The following is an 18,825-nucleotide window of genomic DNA, read 5'->3' as shown; positions in this document are numbered from 1 at the left end:
ATTCAAATGCCAACTATACAATATATCAAGTCAAATGAAATCCAATTAAACCTTTATTATGATTATCGAATCAAATCAAATTATCAATTCAGTTGTATCTGACCCTTGGCTATTCCATAAGCCAGCCCTCTCCATGAGTTCTGATGGGAGAGCCTCATGTGGTGCAGAGTGGTAAGCGGCAGCATTGCAACCAAAACTTGAGTTCAACCCCAGTGGAAGCTGGATTCTCGGGTGGCTGGCTCAGGTCAACTCAGCCTTCCATCCTTCCAAGGTCGGTAAAATGAGCACCCGGCTTGCTGGGGAAGGTGAAGACTGGGAAAGACAATGGCAAACCACCCTGCTATAGTCTGCCAAGAAAATGTTGCAAAAGTGGCATCCCCCCAAAGGGTCAGGCATGACTCGATGCCTGCACAGGGGACCTTTCACCTTCTACACAGCTTCTTTCAGTTGCTTTATATTTTGGCCTGTGTCTGTTTTGATTACAGCCAACCAGCATGTTCTTTGGTGTCCTTGTTGTTTTTTGCCGCTGACCGTTCCAAGCATAACATCTTTCTCCAACGATGTTGATCTCATGACATGGCTGAAGTAACTAAGTCTAAGTTTTGTTATGTTGCCTTCTCATGACATGTCTGGTTTTATGTGCTTCAACACTTCTTTATTTGTTATCTTTGTTGTCCAAGGGATGCCCAAGAGCCTCCTCCAACACCATAGTTCAAAATAATCAATTTTCCTTCTGTCCAACTTCTTCATCTTCCAACTTTCACAGCCATATGTAGTTATGAGGAACACAGTAATGCGGACTAGGGTCGCAAATGATTATGATCACAGAGCAGCATAAACTACACAATATGACTAGGTACAGCTCACTGTCTCTTGGGCCTTGCTACTTCATAGGACAACTGTTGGGGGGACAAAATGAAAATGGAAACCCCCCCCCCCCCATGTAAGCCATCTTGAACTTCCTGGACCCTGGAATCATGGGTGGACTGCTGCTTGCTTTACTGAAATTTCCAGAAGTAACTCCAGTGAGTCTGTAAGAATTCTAACAAATAAAAGCAACAGGAAATCAATCACAGGCATTATTAGTCAACCAATAGCAATGATCCAATACACTACAGGAAGGATATAAATCTACCAACTTTCTAAAAATATATATTTTATTTAAACATGCACACACACACATGTGTATGTGACTGTGATAAACACCTGTTCTTCTACAGATGCTTTAATTCCCATCAATTCCTGCTAGAACAGATAATAGTAAGATTGTGAGAGCTGTATTTGTTGTCCAAAACTTATCTGGTTATGCAATCCTTCCCTAGTCTTGTTATACATACTAAAAAAAAAAAAAAACAGTACAGGGCCACCACTCCAATACTTACAGGTTAATCTTTGTGACAGCACAACAGGGAGTGCACAATTAAATTGTACATGCATGTGGCTCAGCAACATAAAGCACAAAAACTAGGATGTTCAGCTCTGTCTCTTTGTTGCCATCTAGTGTTCATTTGGTGTTTTGCTGCCAGGAAAAGGTGGGGTGGAACTATCAACAAGATTGAATCAAATGTCACCATCAGACAATGCAAATATATTATGGCCATTCTCTGTTTTTCCTCAACAGAGATTTGTCATTAACAGTGTGTTCTCAGGAGGAAGCATCATTTGTTTGACCCTGTCTTAGAAGCTAAGTTTAGCTTGTACTTAGATTGGAGACAAGCAGGACATCCTAGCTCTGCAAGTAGACTGGGAAGTCAAAAAACAATCCAGGAATAAGGCAAACGACAAATCACGTCCATGTTTTCGTTTTTCCCCCAAAAGAAATTCTATTGGACGTCTTGTCCATGAAGGTAACTAGAATCCTACTTGACTTAAATAAGATCTTGACCCTGTTTAATGCGATCTAACATGTTTTGTACTTTAAAAACTTTTTTGTCTGTTAAAAAGTCATTCAGAGATCTCCAACACGGCTACTCCAAATAACAGAAATATAGAAGAAATTGCTTCAAGGTGGAGATATTACCTTGTAAATATATACAAATCAAAACAAAACAATAAAGTACCACTGGTTTCTAATGTATATTGTAACAGTGACAACTCCCCCCCCTTTCATTTATGCTTTTCTTTTTTCTTGTGGAGAAGGAGGGAGTATGTGAGCCATCAAACTATCCATGCATAATTTGAGATAGTCAAATTGTAGGAAGAAAATGAAATGAAATATTTTGTCTGTACATTTTTCTATTACAAACAGGCAACTGAAACCCTTCCATTTTCTACTGCAGTTTTGGGGGACTGATAGTGCCATTGCTACTGGAGAGCAGTTGGAAACCATAGCAAAAATTATGACTTTTTCACCGTCTTACATAATGTCAGGATGTTTGCACCATAGTAATACTTCTAAAGTCAAAGGGGATCACAAAATGAGACTTTTTAAAAAATGGCTCTCGGCAGCTCTTCCATCACTGCATTTTAGTTTCCAGAACATTATTTAATTTTAGAGAGTATTTTAATTAGGGCGAAGACCGCTGATCAATTAATCAAGGTGATTAAACGATTAACAGCTTGATCATAGATTAACAGCTCTGACTAATATAAGCTGTCCATCTGTGCTCCCTCTGTATAATCTTTAGCATTCCCAGCCAAGCCTTCCAGTGTGTACACCGTAAGTGAATGACTGTAGAGAAGTGATAAACCCAGATAAAACTTCAAGACTCAAGTGATGAGAAGGGGAAGCAGGATATATTTCTCACTCATTGTGTCATAAGAACAAGAATGTATGTGGAGGGATTTCAGGTCAGTCAAATGAAAAGGCAGAAATTTATAGTGACTCTACAAGGGTGGGTAACTTGGGGGTTAGAAGCATTAATTATCAGTCCTACAGTGGACTGTAAAAAAGCAGGCTTTTCAGAAATAGAGCCAAGAGAAAACCATAGACAGAGCCAAAGACTTTTTTGTAGATGCAATCTACTTCATCCTCCTGTCTTGTAACTTTTGTTTCCCAAAGATAGGAAGCATATGTATGTGTTCTAAGGAATCCAATAAGATGGCAGAACTGCTGCAGTGGACATCCATAAAGGGATCCTTTCACTCCTCATATCTACCCCCAGAATGAACATGCCCTGGCAATATTTGTATCCCCAAAATGTTGCCTTCATTTCATCCTCAGTGTTCTGAACACACATAAACACACACAGAATCATTTACAAATGATTTACTGGCAAGTAGACTACATAAGATACAAAGGCAGGACGAAATCCTGTGACCCAACAGTCTGTAAAATATTGGAATTCAGATCTTGCTTGGTAGCTGGGTGGCCAGAGAATTCAGTCCAAAGTCAAATAAAGCATGGGTTCAGAGAGGTAAACATAGTCTGTGACAGCCCAAGAGTCAAGCACCAAAGGTATTAGCCAATCAGATCAAAGCAAAGAGACAGGAAGGAAGGTCACAACAAGATCAAAGACTGACAGGTTGTTCCCAGTGACAGCTGCTGTTAAATAGGCCATATGTAGAAGTGGTTCAGTCACGGATGGTGGTGCCTTTGCTACCTGAGCAAAGCACTTCTGCTTGGCTCTCCGAAGTTGCTGATGTGTCCTTTCATACATGTTACATTGAGTCAACCTAATGAAGCTGATTACCTGCCAATTCTTGAGGTTGATAACCTGATGTAGCAGGTCCCTCAGTCAGAGTAGGAAATCACACCTTGCTCATGAATGACACAGCCTTAGATGCCTACTGGCCACTACTGGCTTGTGCAGGCAGCACCACTTCATTCCAGCTCTCAGTCACTCTATTCCTCCACTATTCCATAGTTTTCTTCTATAGGGGCCATTGCTATGTTTTGTGGGCTTACAGAAGTGCCATGTTTTAATAGAGCATTAAGCATGGGAAGGCAGAAGAGTGTAAGTCTTAAAAGTGTAAGCCTGTAAGAAATGCAGGATTTTGAAAAAGTCACGTCCTCTTGCCTGAATGTCCTTTTTTGCACTCCTGCAAGTTGGTTTAGCTGCTCAGTGGATTTGATAGAGGAGTTCTGAAACAGTGCTACTCAGCAGCTGTTCAGTGGGCTTCAGAACTGACAAATAGACCATCTTCTCCTGCTTTGCTGAGCACGCTAGAGCACTGTCAAGCTGCCTGTCAAAATTCACCACTGCACCAACTCTCATTCCAGCATCACAACCAGGATCAGTACATAGTTTCCTACTGTCGGGATATTCAGAAAGGGTAGAACAATGAAGTCAGAAGGTTTAATGAATCCCTTTGCTTAATTGCTTTAAAGTGACACTTTTTATAATTAAAATATGTGGTCAATTCCTCTCCCTCCAAAAATACTTTTTAGTAAGACCCATGTCATATGCGGCATTCCCTGCCAGTAGTAAGAAGAGTACCAATAGATTTTGACCAGTATACCATAAGCGAGCCAAACCCAAGTTACTCCAACATATCCCTGTTGTTCTATACAAGCTGGAATCTGCCTTGCAAACCAACACAGTGTTCCCCACATCCTACAGTGCAATATGTGCAGTGTCCTGCAGTAAACTAGTTTTAGTTACGTTTCTTTTTCTTCTCTCATACCTTTAATTCAGCTTATTCTTTCTTAGTCCTTTCTTACATTCTACACAGCACTGCTTAGCCCCCTAAAGGGACTAGCATGATAGGTGGTTGTGTATATACCCTGCATACATGAAATGAAGACACTTGCCATCGTTTGATGGCCAGCTGAGGCAGAGTCAATAGATATATTTGTTTCTCTGCTTGTGCATCAAATTTGCAAGTCTGCTCAACTCCACAGATGCAAAATAGGCAATGGGAATGGGAACAGCAAATAATTATGCCAGTTTTCTGCCTACTCAAGAAGGGTTTAACTTGGCAGGGGGAGGGATACACCCATAGATACACTCAAATGTATGATTACATGCAAGGATTTCAGTAGTTAGTGATTCACTCACCTGTATATGCTCTCTGAATAGTCTGCAAGTGAGAAATAGGTTGAGCTCTTGCAGTCCACTGTAGTCATCAAGGTTGGACTATTGAAGTGGAAAAAAATGGAGTTGGAGACCTCTGCATATGTGGCCATATACAGAGCAACAACTGGCTCTGGATATTCTTTTCGATGTTCATTTCTTCCTATAACCCATTGTCATCTGTGTTCCCTCCTTACTTCAGGGAAGGAGCCAATTATGGATAGATAAGATGTCTCCAGCTGTTTGTGTGCAGTGTGCTACCCCAGTGCCATCTTGTAATTATAGTTTTTGTGAATCTATTCTTAGCTTTTATTGATGCTGGGGATATTATGCTGGATGGTTGCAGTTCCAATCTGAAGTGGGAAACTCATCTCATCCCATGCAGTCTCAGGTCATCCAAGCAACGGATAGATTAGATTAATCTTTATTACAGCCTTACAGCCAGAAGTAAGCAACTGATTAAACTAGGAAGATCAAGAGGCTATTTTTAAGTGCCTGACTGGCTTCTCTAAACTTTCTCTCTCTTGTGTCCTATTTGTACTTATCCAACTCTTTCCTACCTGAAGATATTTTCTACAGCCTGAAAAGAAGTGAAGTTAACATTTCCACTGACTTATTTAACATCTCTGTTTTTCCTTCCTAGTCAGTCATTGTCAGTGCAAAGTTGTTCAATATATATGCAAAATTGCTTCTTTCTCTCTCTCTCTCTCATCTCCAACTTCATTTGCCAATTTAATATTTTTTTTTTCTCAATTTTGAGAAATTGGGGGCAGGGAGACTCATTTATTTTCCTTTTCGTTCTAAACATCCAATGTAATTGAATGGCATTCACAAACATGTTACAATATATTTTTGTGAAGGACTGTTAAGTCTGGGGCATTCCATTTTCTAACAATGATACTTTTGCTGAATAAATCCATGTTCTGAAATGGCTTATTCTATAAGACCCAAAATGCCCAAGTTAAGAATTCAGCTAGTTAAATTTAAGGTAAAAAATGTGAGCCATATTCAGAAAGTTAAAAAAAAAAGTTCAGTTGAATCAAGTTAAATATGCAATTTAGGAAAGTTAAAAAGGCAATTTATTTTAGCCAGGGTGAAAGGTACCACTGGAAATAGGGACAAAAGGCAACTGGGGAAATAGAAACTTAAATGGTTGATGGTCACACAATTACCTCTCCTCAAAACTTGCCTTGGGATGGCACAGAATGGAGAAGTGGAGCTTCAGCAGAAGATAAGTAGGACATCTCAAGAAGGGAGTGAGGGAGGAGCAGAATTAAAATCACTAAGACAATCAGACAACAAAAACACAGAGAGAAGAATGAATGAAGAAAAAAAAAGTAAGATTGGTACCTGTGAATATAGATTCTGAGGAGATCAACTCTAAAAGAAAGTTGTAGATCCAGCAATAGGAAAGAAAATGTTTGCTGTAACATCCCAGATTAGGGAAAAGTATGTTACCTAGCTAGAGGTTTTTTTTTTTAATTGCTTTTGTTGTTGATGATGATATTTCTTTTGCCATTGCCTTTAAAGAGAAACCGTCCTACTTAACAGAATTGTCACTGTTTGAAATTAATGTTACCAGTAAACTGTTAAGTATTGGTATCAGACTAAAGATTTGGTAATCTGCAGCACCTCAAAAACCTGGATACAATAGCAAGGTAAATGAAAGGAACCTGGAATAAATAAATAAATTTGTATGTATGTATATATGTATGTATGTATGTATGCATATGATTTTAGAAGCCCTTAGAACAGCCTTTCTCAACCTTTTGACTCTGGAGGAACCCTTGAAATATTTTCCAGGCCTTGAGGAACCCCTGCACATTCAGGCTCAAATATAGGCCAGAAGTTACCGAATTATTATATTAGTTTCATGGGTAGGCCTGTACTACAGGCATTCACCATGTTCTTAAACTAAAAATAAAGAATGAAACTTTCCTCTTTAATGTCAAGTTGCCCAAATTAGAAATATTTTTTTAAATAAATTGTGATCTCCCACAGAACCCCCAGGTTTCCACAGAACCCTGGTTGAGAAACCCTGCCTTAGAAAGATGATAACAGCAGGGGAAAGAGAGAGAGCTAAGCAGAAAAAATGGCTCATCTCTCTGAACATACATGGGGAAGGTGACACTGGAAGTCTCAAAATTAAAATGCCCCACGATTGGGGCTGGGTGTGTGTGCCACACATACCTACTTAAAAGAGGTATTTGGTAACTGGGTTTGCATCTCTGAACAATTCTGCTCTTGTATTACTCACTATAAATGCATAGTTTATTTTTTTAATGATTATTAACTTTTATTGAATATATTTTTTTTTACAGAATGAAAATGCTACACATTAAAAAAAATAAAGATAAAGGAAGGTGATAAGTAGATAAGCAAGAAAGAAAAGGAAAAAGAAAGGAAAAAAGAGATGTAAACAAGTGTCTTCCAATCTTCTTTACAGCAGTTATAAGTGCATTTATGCTTTATCCTCTCTATAGTTCTATCGTACTTCCCCTCTTTCCATATTCTATGTTTTTAAAATGTATAGTTTCCTTGGTAAGTGGTGGTAAAAAAGTCAAGGGTGAGAAAAGATATTGTGAAGCTGATCTTGACTGTTGTGAGCCGCCCAGAAGTTACTTGTATTCCTTGAAAGCTACGTGAACAGAAAAAAAAAAAATCTTATTTAGAGTGTACCACAATCAAATCAAAGGATAAATACTTTTAATACCTTGATGTATCTAAGTTATTCAATAAGTGCCCTTAGGCTATTAGTGCAAAGGCTGGGTCAGCTTTTCCATGAATAACCTTACATTTTTTGAAAGATTTTAGACTTCAATGGGAGACTTAAAGTATCTCAGCAAAGGAGCAAATATATTTTCCAAGTTAGGAAAGAGGAAGGAAATCAATTTAGCCATTTATAAACTGTGTGACAGCAGAGGAAGGTTCAGCTGTTACTGGAACATACAAGTGTGGAGTACTGATGAACTGTAAGATAATTTGACTTTAAATGGAAAAATCTGAGAAGGGGAAATTGTCATGTTCACCGTTCCAATGTTACCGTTACATCGTAAAGTTTCGCATGTCGTTTGGCTGATGCGTGTTTCGTCTGGGAGGGGAGAAGGATTCCAGCTCGTGGGATTGTTATATGTTAGCAGCTGGATTGGAATGTGTTTGGGTTATCTCGTGTGTTCAAGGTTCCTTTCCCAGGACATCAGCAGAAACGGTTACCAGCACCTGGGGCGGGGGGGAGTTTGCAACGGCAGGGCGAGGGGAGGGATTACGTTTGAGCCGAGGGTTTTTAGTTTGTATTTGGTGTGCTTTTGCTCATTCTCAGCTTTCTCTGTATTTGCGTACTATTCTTTAATAAATCAGATATCATTAAGTTCCTGCTTGTGAGTCTGAGTCTATTAGGATAGGCAATCCTTACACAAAGCTGAGAATCTCAAAAATTTACCATTAGCCCCTTTCCAGATTTATTTTGTGAGGGAGAAGTGCTAGTGATGAGCAAACCAAATCCCCAAACCACAGAAAGTGAGGAATCAAGCGAGGGGGAACCCAACTACATGGTGATAAGAACAGAGAGGATCCCTACTTGGGAGCTCTCAGAAATTCGGGAGGTGTCAAGCTCCAGCCTGGGAGAAGAGGAGGTTGGAGGTAAAGGAGCCCCTGAACCGACCAGCGAGTCACCAGGCGAACTGGTCACCTGGGATGAAACACAGGGACCCCTACAGGGATGTCCAAAATGTCTTGGAAACAGCGGTACCCAAGTTCCCCAATTGTGGTGAGGCAGGAAGGAAAGGAGGATTCCCAAACTCCTGACTGTATAAGACTGGTGGAGGCCAAATTGGAGTCACTAGAATTTATGTTTCAGAAAATGTCAGTGGACTGGGGTCCCCGGGAGAGGAGGAGAGAGGAGTCTAGTAATAGGCATTCATCTCCTTCTTTGCCCCCACCTTCTTCGGAGGAAGGGAGTAGGACCTGGCACAGAGAGGAGGCAAGGGCACCGAGGGTGAGAATTTCAAGGTCCCCCCCTCGAGAGCGGAGATCCCTGGGAGCTAAAAGAAAGTCCAACTGCCCAGCTGTGGCGAAGGGACCACCCGGAGTGGGGGTTAAGGACTTTACAGTTAAATTTGATGGAGATCCAACTAAGCTATTGTTCTTCCTTACCAATGCAAGGAGTTATATGGATGAATGGGAACCGTATTTTCGTTCAGAAAGAGCCAAGATTAATGCCATTGCCACTAAGCTTAAGGGGCGGGCTGCCGATTGGTATGTGCAGTTATGTCAATTGGATGCCCCTGAGCTGGAGGAGTTTGAAGAATTCCTGTGGGCGTTGAAGCTACACTTTGAAGACCCATTAGCTAAAGAAAGGGCAAAACGGGCACTGAGGGAGCTTAGCCAGGGGCCACGATCAGTAGCAGACTATGCTCTGGAATTTAAGGCTCTGGCTGGGAAGGTTGAGGATTGGTCCCAATCTACCTTAATAGAACTTTTTAAGGATGGTCTGAAGACGGAGGTCCTGAGGTGGTCGCTCGGTAGGGATGACCCAGATACCCTGTATGAATGGATACAGTTGGCAGGGAAGGCTGAGCGTGCCCATGAAACCTTTGCTCACAGGAAGGTGATGAGATATTCTGGGCTCAGCAAGGGTTCCCGCCCTGCTGCGCCTACTGGAAAGTCCGGTCAACGTGCCTGGGAGGAGGAGAGGGAGCTCCGCTATGCGAAAGGGCAGTGCCTCCGATGTGGAAAGGAAGGTCACCGAGTGGCGGTGTGCCCAAAGGGCAAGACTGATGATCGTTCGGGAAAGCTGACGGGGAAATCTCCCTCCCTACCCAGGAAAATGAAGGCAGCCATGGCTGAAACTGAAGTGGAGGAGGTTCCTTACTTCGAAGGTGAGGGGGAGCCCGATCTACACCAGCTGGTGAGAAACGCCAGCCACCTGCTCTAAGGAGCGCCTGTGGGAAGGTGGTGGAGGATGGGCGCAAACATGTTTCGGTGAGTGCCAACTATCCCACACTGAACGTGAGAGTGAAGTTAGGCTCCCACACAAGAACCGTTGAAGTTTGGGCATTGATTGATTTGGGGTGTTCGCATTGCTTGATGCACCCTGACGTGGTGGCTGCTTTGGAGTTACCCAGCTTTCCACTGCAATGTCCCATGATTTTCACCCAGCTGGATGATTCTATGGCGGGGGGAAAACCGGTCATCCATTACATGGGCATGGTGGCATTGCAAATGGGCAGCCACCATGAGGGGCTGCCATTTGTGGTGACACCTGTGGGGCATCCCTTAGTCATTCTGGGGATTCCTTGGTTGGTCCAACAAAACCCCTATATAAATTAGGTACACAGGACTTTGACTTTTGGGGATGGTTTCTATCAAGCCCCTGGGGAGGACAACGCTCCGGAGGCTGCAGTGGGGAGGGCAGTGGCAGCAACCCCGCATTTTGCTGTCACACCACTGGAGGGCTTGCCGGAGCAATACCAAGGCTTTGCGGATGTGTTTGGTGAGAAAGAAGTGGACCAACTCCCACCCCATCGAAAAACTGACTGTGCGATAGAGTTGGTCCCCGACGCTCAACTGCCCAAACCAAAAATTTATGCCATGACTCAAAAGGAACTGGCAGCGTTGAGGGAGTTTGTGGACAAAAACTTGCCCAGGGGTTTTACTGAACCAGCAAATTTGCCAGTGGACGCCCCCGTCTTGTTTTGAGCGAAGAAGGATGGGACATTGAGACTTTGTACAGATTTACCACGGATTAAATGCGGTCTCAATATTAAACAAATATCCTCTGCCATTAATAAAAGACATGTTAGCACATCTGGCTAAGGGAAAATCTTCTCTAAGATGGATTTGCGGGAAGCCTATGTCTGCATCCGCATACGGGAGGGGGATGAATGGAAGACTGCTTTCAATTGTCCACTGGGTTCTTTTCAGTATAAAGTTTTGCCTTTTGGGTTGGCGGGGGCACCAGGGGTGTTCATGCAATTGATCAATGAAGTGTTACATGAACATTTGTTCAAGGGTGTACTGGTCTATTTGGATGATGTTTTGATTTATACTGAAACGGAAGAGGAACATGAGTGCTTGGTGAAACAGGTGCTTAGCAAACTGAGAAAGGCTAAGCTCTATGCTAAGCTTTCTAAGTGTGAATTTCATCAGACTCAGCTTGACTACATGGGGTACAGGATCTCTGACAAGGGCATTGAGATGGATCCTGCGAAGATTCAAGCTATTTTGGGGTGGGAGCGCCCGCGCACCCGCAGGCAGCTCCAAAGTTTTCTTGGGTTTTCCAACTATTACTGCCAATTCATCCAGGGGTTTGCCAAAATTGCATTGCCTCTCACTGACTTTTTCCGTACGAAGGGGTTGGGGGACACATGCAAGGTAAAGAACCTGGGGGCATTGCTCAATTGGACACCTGACTGCCAGTTGGCTTTTGACAAACTTAAAAGCCTGTTCACTGCTGAACCCATTCTTCAACACCCTGATCCCACTAAACCCTTTGTGGTTCAAGTGGATGCTTCCGATTTCGCAATTGGAGCACTCTTGCTGCAAGCGGATGCTGACAACCACCTGAAGACATGTGCGTATCTGTCCCAGAAATTTTCTGAGACAGAAAGGTGGTGGCATGTTTGGGAGAAAGAAGCTTTTGCAGTCAAAAATGCCATCCAAAAACAATATGGAAAGGGGTGTGCCCTGAGCTCTGATGGACAGCATTGTTATAAGCCACCTCAGCGAAAGGTAGCAGATCAACCCAATTATCCTGCTGATAGTTGACAAAAGCCCTCAAAAATTGTTCCAGGGTGGAATTAAGAACCTCTGTAGATCCGTCAGTCTCTGGATGTGACGCAGTGGACAACACCTGCTTGGTGCCCACCAGCTTCAAAAATGCCTTCCGAAATTGGGAAGTGAACTGTGTCCCGTGGTCCGTGACCAAGCGGGAGGGGCTACCATGAATCTGGTAGATGTGGATTTGAAAAAGGCAGGCCAATTGCTGAGCAGACAGAATAGAAGCACATGGAATGAAATAGGCTTGCTTGGAAAAGTAGTCCTTTACCACCCAAATCACAGTCTTTCTCTGACTAGGAGGCAAATCCACAATGAAGTCCATAGAAACCTCCTCCCAAGGACGGGAGGGGCTGGCCACCGGCTGCAGCAGCCCGTGCGGCTTACCCCCCTTCCATTTTGACATGGCACAGACAGGACAAGAAGCAACATAACTTTTTACATCACGTCTCAATGTGGGCCACCAAAATTGGCGGCGTACCAGATGCAATATTTATAAAAAGCTGCATTTTTAATCAATGCAAATAATTAATTCAATATTTTAATTATATTGGCTTTAATTTCTGGTTTTGACTTTGGTGGTTTCAATTATCCTGCTACACTGCTTTTTTTTTTAACTGCACACTACCTTGAACATGTGTATGAACAAAGCATAAATTCAATCATAAATAAGCAAAATAAAGCTTATGCGGAATGAAATATATCAGTAGGTCAGAATAAGAAATGAATAGATCTCCCTGTGGATTTTTTCCAGTCTTATTGTTGTTTTGACTTCCTTCAATATTTCTTGGATCCTTTTTCATATAAGAACAAACTCCACATTCAATTTGAATTTTGCTTTATACATTTTGTCATTGGACATAGCCCTTAATATGTGTTCAAAATAGCTTTGACATTTTTTTACACACCCCTCTGGTCCCTGCAAATATCTCATAAAAACAGAATCCTTGAATCCTCTGACTGAAATTCAATGATAAATTACCAAGGAACTACATATTGCAAGAAAAACACACAGTCAATCTTCCTGTTCTTCTCCTAAGGAAAAGAATATGGGTAAAGATGTGTGTGTGATAACCTTCCCATCATTACATGGTATCTCCACCTCTAGAAAATGTAACTTAAAGGTTTCACATATTCATTACATTTTCCAAAGGTCAGAGATTCTGGTTCATTCTCCAGTAAAAGACATAATCAATGCAGCAGATGTTATTCATGCGTCTCTACTTTGGGAAATTCAGACCAGCAAATGTAATTAATAGTTGTAAATTGCATTCCACCTCATCAGCTCATATGTGTCTAGCAAACTATACACTCAATTATTAGCCTGTATAACCTGAAGGGTCCTCCTGTGTTCTGAAATGTCCAGATTCAAGTTCAGTACGAGATTTAAAAATGTTACCTGCTTGATAGAAAACCCACCAGTTAAGAATCTGACCTTTATCAATAAAACCACATAAAAACTAGTACTGTAGTGACTCTATCTGCACATAAAGTATGATAAAAAGGGTGTAGAGGATCTCATTTTTAAGAAAATGATGAGTGCCAACTACATACTGTAGAATGTTTTAAGCACAATATTAGTTATTATCAAAGACCCAGTACTATAACTTTATATTAAGTAAGTGAATATGAACCAGTTTTACAAAATTGCATGACATGCCATTTCAGGAAGAACTTGCTGAGTGATCTCTAACTGGAGCAATTGCCAAGGACCATCTCCAAACACTGTTCTCCAATATTGTCATGTTGTCATTTGCCATGTTTGTCCATTTGGAGTTCCAAATGTACCATTAACTAACTCTGCTTTTGTCAGTACATTGGACAGCGACATTTTCAGGGAGATATTTCTCCTTGTGATGCATATGCAATTGTCACATGGCCTGCCAGGCACTTGATACAAATGATACAAATATTCTGTGACACTGGTGCGTTGTATCTATCAAATACAACCAGGACTTCACTGCATAAAAACCATAGTAGGATTGTAATCAGTCAAGGGATATGGTTGACAACATCACTACCTATATGGATGACTTAATTCAGCTTGCTTTTATAGGTGACTGACATCTTGACTGCAACTGAGTCATAATGTCCTGTTACTTACCAGCATTTGTACAGTGACTATGTGCATTTATGTGCTGGCTGAAACATCCATGTAATCTAGCAGCTCACTTCCTCTCTGATGTTGTCAGTGAAGGAATTATTCAAGGACACTTTATTTTTAAATGAGCCCTTCTCTTCTATTTCAGGTAGAATATTATACATAATGAAATACAGAAAAGAATAGAATATAGTGACAGTAAAACAGCAACCCTAGGGTCATGTGTGCCCCCCCCCCCACACACACACACACACTTTGGAGTTCTCAGAAACCACTTGGACTGCTATAAAGTCATGGTCTCTGAACATTTTGAAGTGGACATCTTCCAAGATCTTCATACAAACCCTCCCCACCCCCCATCTAATGCCCAGTTAAATCTTTTTTTAAAAAAAACAATTTATGCATACAACATAAAAGTAGCTTGGGCCACAACAAAGCCTCTTTTGAATCAAGCTGAATTCCTGGTGAAGTCTTGAAATACACACACACACACACACACTAATTAATTAACTAACTAATTAATTAATTAATTAATTAATTCAGGTGACGGACTCGTCCCTGGGGGAGCTGGGGGTGTTGACGACCGACAGGAAGCTCTGGCGTGGGCTGGTCCATGAAGTCACGAAGAGTCGGAAGCGACTAAATGAATAAACAACAACAATAGCCGCCCATCTCAGCAAGTGACTCTGGGCAGCGTATATATGTATATATATACACCCATACACACAAACACACACACACACACACCAGTTGCTCATAGATAGAGCAGTTGCCTGAGAATCAAGGTCCAGACAAACCAATCTGAGCACAGCCTGGAGTGACTACAGGAAAGCCTATGACTTAATGCCACACAGATGGATCTGTGAATGCCTGGCACTATACAAAGTCAACGGGACACTAAAGACCTTCCTCAAGAACTCAATCAAACTGTGGAAGACAACACTGGAAGCCAACTCAAGACAGGTCTCACAAGTGGCCATCAAGTATGGCATTTAGGCTTGAGCCCCCTCAGCCAGAACATCACAAGGACTGGATACGGATACAAGTTCAAGAGTGGAACTACCATCAGCCACCTCCTCTACATGGATGACATCAAGCTGTATGCTAAAAGTGAATGAGACATCGACTCACTGATCCACCTGACACAGATCTACGGTGAGGACATTGGGGTGTCATTCGGACTAGAGAAGTGTGGCCGGATAGTAGTAAAGAGAGGGAAGGTAGTTAAGACTGATGGGGTGAAACTACCAGCAGCCACATAGCAGACATACAGATGAGCTACAAGTACCTTGGTATCCCACAGAAACATGGGAACCAGGATGAGGAGGCAAGGAAGACAGCAACATCCAAGTACCACCAAAGGATAAGACAGGTCCTAAAGAGCCAGCTCAATTGGAAGAACAAGACCCATGCCATCAACATATATGCCCTGCCAGTCATCAGATACCCTGCTGGTATAATGAGCTGGCCAAAGGGGGACATGGAGGCTGCTGATGTGAAGACCCAGAAGCTCCTCACAATGTACGGAGGCTTCCACCCCAAGTCCAACACCCAGAGACTATATACCAGGTAGAAAGAGGGCGGGTGGGGTACCTATATATAGATGGTGCATCAGTGAGAAAGAGGGAGGGCGGGTCTGGTGAGTGTCCAAGCCACTGTCCTGGATGAAATCCAGAGCATCCAGGAGCACATCAGTAAGGTGGCACCTAAAGATGAGCTGTTGAGAGAATGCCTGAGGCAGCAGCAGACATGGAAGGAACATCAAGCAGAGGAAGTGCCATGGCAAGACAAGGCCCTGCATGGGATGTACCATCAACAGATAGTTGAGGTGGCTGACATTGGGAAATCCTACCAGTGGCTGGAAAGGGCTGGACTAAAAGACAGCACTGAGGCACTGATCAGAGCAGCACAAGAACAGGCACTAAGCACCCGATCCAGAAGCAGGGGTCTACCACACTAGACAGGATCTGAGGTGCAGACTGTGCAGAGAGGCCTCAGAGACAGTCCAACACATAGTGGCAGGGTGTAAGATGCAGGCAGGAACAGCATATACTGAATTGCACAACCAAATAGCTGGCATTGTGTACAGGGACATCTGCAGAGTGTATGGGCTAGACCCTCCCAAGTCCAGATGGGAGGTTCCACAGGAGGCTGTGGAGAATGACAGGGCTAAGATCCTGTGGGACTTCCAGATCCAGACAGGCAGGTGGGTACTGGCCAATCAACTGGACATCATAGTAATAGACAAGGACCAGAAGACAGCGGTGGTGATAGATGTAGCGGTGCCAATTGACAGCAATATCAGGAAGAAGACATATTAGAAGCTGAAGAAATACCAAGGCCTGAAGGAGGCACTAGAGAGGATGTGGAAAGTGAAGGCCAAAGTGGTCCCAGTGGTGGTAGGAGCACTTGGGGCTGTGACTCCTAAGCTGGGAGAGGGGCTCCAACAGATCCCAGGAGCAATATCAGACCTCCTGTTTTGCTTTTACTCAGCATTTTGAGATCAGCCACATTTGAGTATAGCATTGGATTGCATTGACTAGTAGCCAAGCATGAACCTCTTTTGCCAGTGATATTGGGATCCCCATACAGTTAAAACTTTCTCCCTTATGAAATTCAATGCTCAATGTTCTTTTTCTCACCAAATTTTAAAAGAGTGGTGGGTCTTTTTCCTTCTTTTCTTGCACTTGATATTTTAACAATTTTTCTCAGCAATCCAAAGCTAGACCAAAGTTTTAGCTTGCTTAACATGAGTCATCAGTGGCAGTTTGACCAATATCGTAGGGTATAAAGTAAAGAAAAATGTTCCCCTGCACAGTCATGTCCAACTCTAGGGGGCAGTGCTCATTTACTTTTCATGGCCAAAGAGCCAGCGTTGTCTGAAGACATTTCTGCAGTCATGTGTCCGGCACAACAAGCACGGAATGCTGTTACCTTCCCTCTGTTACCTTCCCACCTATTTATCTACTCACATTTACGTGCTTTCCAATTGCTAGGTTGGCAAGAGGTGGGGCAAGTGCCGGAGCTCACTCTGTCTTGCGGCACTTGGTCTCGAACCACCAAACTTGCATCCTTCCGATCGACAAGCCTGGTGTCTTAACCACTGAGCCATTGTGCCCCCTTATTGTTGGGGATACATGCTGCTAATTTTTTTGAATAAGGCTGCAACCATTTTTATTGTCTCAACTACCCCCACATGGAGAAGATTCTAAAGAAAACATACGTTGTACTTTGATTTTCTTATGGAAAAAAAATAAATAATTGTTCACCATTTTTTAACTTCGTCCCCTCTCTTTCACTTTCCTTCCTATTTCTCCCTTCCTTCTCTCTCCATTTGTTTTGCTGCATTAATCAACTCTGCCAAATAAATGAAGGATTGGGGGAAAAAAAAACCCTCTAATTCACTTTCCATGTGAATTTCATGGAATTACATTTCACAGAATCTTCTCCAACCTGTAGGATTTTCATGGCAGAAAATACAATGGTTTTTCTTAGCACAAAATATAGCAGATAAAATATTCCTCGCAGTCACTTGAAGAACATTAGAAAATAATTGTTTAGATCATTACTTTTGACATTCAATAGTCAACATTTAGTGTCAAATTGATTTTTTTTTCAGACCTGCTAAATACTTAAAAAAAATGTGAATTGCAGACAAAAATATTTCATGAATAATTCATAAATACCCAATTGGCATTTTTCATTAGTAAGGATGACTGTTTTCTGCTAAACGGTGTTACTCATTTCTGTACACAAAAGAAATGCATTGTTTTCTACTATTGTTTTAAAAAAAGAAAAGGAAAAAGAAACAAGTCAGTCTTTAAACTTTCATGGTTCTAGAAAGATTGCTTAAACATTCAGTGAAAGGATCATTCATTTTTATTATCCATTAACTGTTTCACAGAACACCGAGACTGCAGTACAAATAGCCAACTGATGTAAATTCCTATGAATAAGGTAGGACTTATTCAGTTAAATTAATAGTTGCAAATACCAGCTCCACCTTGTTGCTTCTCAGTTTTGAGAGTGTTTATTCTTTTTTTTTCAAAAACAACTGATAAAAAATACATAGCATTAACACAGTTCATAAATCATTTGGTTTCCCCCTCCCCTTCCAAGATACAACATTATCTTAGGGCTTATTTAAAATTATTTATCTCACATCCTTTTTTATTCTAGTGTGTGTAGAATGTTATATTCTTCACACACTATATAAACCTTCAGATTTCAGACCTCCAAATCATCTTCCAACTCCTTCTCATACTTCCAACCATATCCTCAAATATTGTGCTTAATTCTAATGAGTGAAAGGTTATTTTTTGGGATATATTGAAGAGAACAGATGCTCATTGTCTGCCACAGCCAAAAAGAAGTAAACAGCAGTTCAACATGGGCATTTTTTCTCCCACTAATTTGATTTGTCCTTGCAAGGCAAATAATACTAAATAATGGAATAGCTAGAATAGTATACTGAGGGTCAACTGTATATTATTGCTTACAGCTCTCCTTTTATCCTCATGAGTCATTTTGAAGGATGAGAATATGGTTCTCTAAAACAGAACAGGGTTTATGGAATGTAGCCTGAAAGGTATGCCAGATCACTTTCCTGATTTTTCAGCTTCCATTAGAAAGGACTGTTTAAAACAGAACTTCAGTGAAACTGCAATTTAACAGATAATTCAGGGGTCAGGGGAGGTGTACCCATTTTCGATGACATCTGTCAAATATGAAATTATGTCAACATGGCAGTTGTGCTGTTGGTGTTGTGATATTATTCAATCTGCATCCTCATTTGTGTCACAGTAGTATGGTATGAATGATGTAAATCACTGAAGATAAAGCAAATTCTGTGTACGTCTTTGTGTGTGTGTGTGTGTGTGTGTGAGTGAGTGAGTGCAAGTTCATCCAGATTTGTCTGCATTCAGTGGACATGTCTACTATTTCAGGGGGTTCTTTGGATGGAAATTTTGTCCACTGCATCCAATGTACATGGAG

This window comes from Candoia aspera, chromosome 8 (assembly GCF_035149785.1).
Source record: "Candoia aspera isolate rCanAsp1 chromosome 8, rCanAsp1.hap2, whole genome shotgun sequence".
Classification (NCBI taxonomy): domain Eukaryota; kingdom Metazoa; phylum Chordata; class Lepidosauria; order Squamata; family Boidae; genus Candoia; species Candoia aspera.
This window is presented reverse-complemented; position numbering follows the sequence as displayed.